The sequence below is a fragment of the Morus notabilis genome, unplaced genomic scaffold (assembly GCF_000414095.1).
Source record: "Morus notabilis unplaced genomic scaffold, ASM41409v2 Scaffold98, whole genome shotgun sequence".
Taxonomy (NCBI): Eukaryota; Viridiplantae; Streptophyta; class Magnoliopsida; order Rosales; family Moraceae; genus Morus; species Morus notabilis.
The window spans coordinates 340,273-344,840 of record NW_010359472.1 but is presented as its reverse complement, the minus strand read 5'-3'; positions in this window follow the sequence as shown (position 1 = coordinate 344,840).

The window sequence follows — 4,568 nt, the reverse complement described above, 5'->3', positions numbered from 1 at the left end:
AAGAAAAACCCAATTAGGACAAAAACTTGGCAAGGAAAAAAGAGTGCAATCATTTTGTAACGAATTACAAATTTTACAAACTTACAAAGTTATACAATTACAAATACAATGTCAAAAGTAAATACATATTTACAAATTACAAATTTACAATTTAATTTGAAGCTGAAGGATCGTCTTCAAAATTAAATGTTAATCGATTAAATTCATCGATCCATTCTTGGCTTGCCAGCGAAATTGTATCCTATAGATGTTGAGCGGCCCGATCCCAATCCTTAATGCAAACTAAGGCTTCAACAATATCCCTTTGCAATGCATTCCGGCGTTCCTCAAGTATTCTTCCTATCGTACTGAAGGCTTGTTCGGATGAAATAATGGAGACTGGGATAAAAAATATATCCATTGTCAATCGAGTTAGGATTGACCAAGTTAATGCCCGTGCCTTCCACCATTAAACTAAGTTAAACGATTCTGCCGTACCGTCGACTACTAAGCCTTCACTAAGGTACACCATAAGCTCGTTGAAGCTGCCGCTGCTGCTACCACTGCCACTTGTTGATGAAGATTCACTCCTAGTTTCTGTTTGAGTTGTCTTCTTCTTCTTCTTTAATCTGAAAACATTCAAGAATGAATGTGGGTTTTCATCTTGTTGTTGCGGTTCCTGTATTGTAGGAGGTACTCTAAACCTAATCTCATATTTACTATAGATCGAAAATATTTTTTCCTTTATTATTGGATATTGGTTCGAACAATTGATGCCAAAAAATTCACGTAAGTTATCTAAACCACTTTCTAAACCTTCTAATTTTAATCTAGGATCAAAAGTAGCACTTAAACCATACAACAAAGGCAACTTAGACTAATATTTTATAAATTTCTTTTCCATTGAATGGATAGGAACTGCTAAGATTGGGTCCTCCCTATATTCGCTAAATAAAATACCAATTCGTAAAAGTTCTTCTAAAGCTAAAGGTGATGTTGGATAATATGTTCCACTAAGTTTTAGAGTCACTTCATGAAACCTACCTAAAAATTGATACAAAACTTCGGCAATTTGCCAATCATATGCGTCTATATGATTTACTCATACTTTTGCACACATATAGTTTGTTATAGCATCCTTATAGGATGCATTGTTGAAGCATTATGTAAGTTGAGTTCCATCTTATAGGCATATCTAACGCTAATGCTCTAGGAGGTATATTTAATGCTTGTAAGAACCTAAACTAATCTTCTTGTCTTTGGTTACTACCTTGAATCCATGCAAGACTATCTCTAATTCTTTTAATGTGATTACCCATTTCTTTTATAACAATTAAATTAATTACGTGACATGCACAACGTTGGTGAAAAATTGTACCGTCATCGAATAAACTTAAATCATTTTCAAAGAACTCAATTGCTTTTGTATTGGCACTAGCATTATCTAATGTTATAGCCATTACTTTATCTCTTAATCTAAATTCATCAATTACATTTAAAATGATATTATATATTAAATTCGCACTATGTGATCCTAGAACACATTTAAAACCTAATATTCTCTTATCTAAATCAAATCCTTTAAAGTAATGTCCGGTTACAGCTAAATAATCTTTATTGGCAACGGCAGACCAAATATCTGCCATTAATGCAACGCACCCGCTAGTCAAGTGTAAAAGGTTTATTAATGCTTCTTTTTCTTTTTTAAATAATTTTAATAAATCTTTCCTAAGAGTAGTTTTTGAAATGAACTGTGCATTAGGATTATGTACAACCTTAATATATCTTTGCCAATTAGGATGCTCTACAAAACTAAGTGATTGATCTAAAGCAGCTATCATTCGTGCAACTTCCATACGATCTACTTGCGGATCATATTTCCAAGTGGTTAAACCACCGGTTGCGCGATCAAAAGATAATTGTGTTTGACGGAGTTCGGATCCACCGGATTGGCTAAGCTTTTGAAGACACTTTTCGGAGTGTCTTCTCAAGTGTGTGGTGCCATGAATAGTGTCACCTTGTAATTTAGATAAATAATATTTACACTGAGCTATATGTTTAGTGTTACCTTCATTGTCGATCTCCTCAATTATGTCAAAGTGATCCCAAACTGTCGAGATGCGCTTGTGTTGGAAATTTGTCCATAAAGTAGGGTGTAATTTGTTATTTATGAAATGGTAAATATCGGACATCATTATTTTGCTGATGTTTATAAATAAAATAAAGTTGTGTTTTGATTCATATTCAAGAGTGTTAGTAATATTGCTTAGTCCATAGACTATTATCAACGAAAGAAGAGTCAGGGAATCCCTGCCGGACAAGCTCTTCTGATAGAGTTTAAAAATTGATATTCGCAGTCTTAGGATCGATTGGGCAATTGAATCCGATTATGACTGTTAGATCGAACCATGTGATGTTGGTCCTGGGGCATGGGAGTTGGACTCAATGGTTGATCTAGACATGTTTACAACATGTTGAATAGACTGCGTAACTAATTAGATTGGAGCAAAAATTATTTACAGAGCTCTAAACCTAATTATTACAACTTAAGTATATTTGCGTAATTATCTCAATCCTGAAGTGAATACATAACTCGACTTAATTTATCATGGTCATTGATTCACCAATGAGATTAGTTCATAGTTTGTTGAATAACATCTCGGCTATTGGGATCATGACATAAATGATTTGGAGTTGTGTGATTCACAGATATGGAATTCGTAAGCGATAATATCACCTCATGCTTTATTGATGGGTGTGTGAATAAACAAACCATGCTTGGTATTCAATGATGGTATTCATTGTTTAAGACATCGTGACATGTGCGAGACATCTTACGAACATATGTCTTTCTTATTCACAATCATATAAAGGAGTTGAGGAAATAATGACTGGAATGGTAAAACGGTAATTTTCTATACCATTCTAGTCACTGATATTTACGAAGGATAATGGTGCATTTATTCTGTGGATCGTGTGATAAATTGTATTAACACCATAAAAAAAATAGCGCATATGAATCGAGAGATTAGTCGGCATCGAGCCTTTAGTGGGGTCGTATGATGTCAGAATTAAATACGTCGATAACTTATCGGGATAAATTAGTCGAGTATTGTAATTCCATAGCTTTGTTCATATAGGTCCATTCGGTCTCAAGGCTAGCTCTAATAAGTGGGAAAATTGAAACTGATGTTTTGTTACATAATTATGTTTAAATAAATTCATTATGTTATTTTTCAGTTATTTGATAATTGAAAAATAAAAAGAATGAATTTGAATTTTGAAATTAATGATGATTAATTTAAAATTCAAAATAAAGTTTGAACATGATTTTATTTGGCAACTAAAGGAGGGAGAGAGTTGATTTTATTTTTGAAAAATTCAGAAATCCCTTAGCAAGGGAGGATTCGGATTTTGCTCCAAAAATTGAGGGAAAAAATTCAGAAATCCCATCTAGGGTTAGGTTTCAAATTTTTTCCTATAAAGAGAAATTGTTGAAAACCCTAATGGGGTGGCTAAGAAAAAATATCTCACTCATTTTTTTAAAACATTTTTCTATTTCAGGGATTTTGAAAAAGGAAAATTGTGAAGATGCCATGAAGACAAGATGAAGAATATTATTGTAATTTATTATTCATTTATTTTATGGGTTGTAATTAGAAATGAGCCATAGAGAGGTTAAATTTTGAATGGATGATTTATTATTTAATCTCGCATCATTGTAAAACATGCCATATAGGATATAGTGATGCCAATATCAAATTGCCATGCGAACATGTTCATGCATCATTGTAGTTTAATATTATAAATTGTTATAATTATAAATGCAATGGGTAAATTTTATAAAGTGTTATAAAATGCAACGACAAATTTATAAAGGTTATAATTTTGTTGACAAATTATTAATTGGACTTAATTTTTTAAAACAAAATCCATTTTTTCCAAAAACTAAATGGGAGGGTCGTTTTCGTTGAAACGTTCCCAAGGTCTCCGACTTTAGCCTGATCATGACATGTGGACAGGTTAAGAGCCACCTTAGTGGTCCTCACTTCAATGGGAGAAACCCACGAAGCGTGTCGCTAAGGAGTCATCAGGTTGCTTGAGAAGATAAGACTCGAAAAGGAAGTAGTGAGGCGGGACCATCCCTAGATGGATCGTTAGTTCATAACAACCTCTAGAGTTGATTTGTTGGTTAAACACTTAGACTGAAGTCCATTGTAACCTCCCTTAGGAGCTAGGCAATGGGACTGAAGTGACCAAAAAGATGGTGATTGGTTGCACTGGATGTGGAGACATCTTGTAAGGTGGACCAAACGAGAGGAGTCTCGATGCGATAGGAGGCTTCACAGACGCCACCCCTAGGTGGGACGTGTTACCATTTATGATCATAACACCATGGATGAAACATGTTTTTCAAAAGGATTTTTTCATGTTTAAGTATTTGCATTCATGCATCATACTTTTTCTTCTTAAATTTTAAGTAAATTGCCAACGCCACTTTATTTTATTTTTCAGCAATCATGTCTTTATTCCTGATCGCACAAATTCTTAGTACGAAATGTAACCTTGATATCGTGTTGACGGTAGAC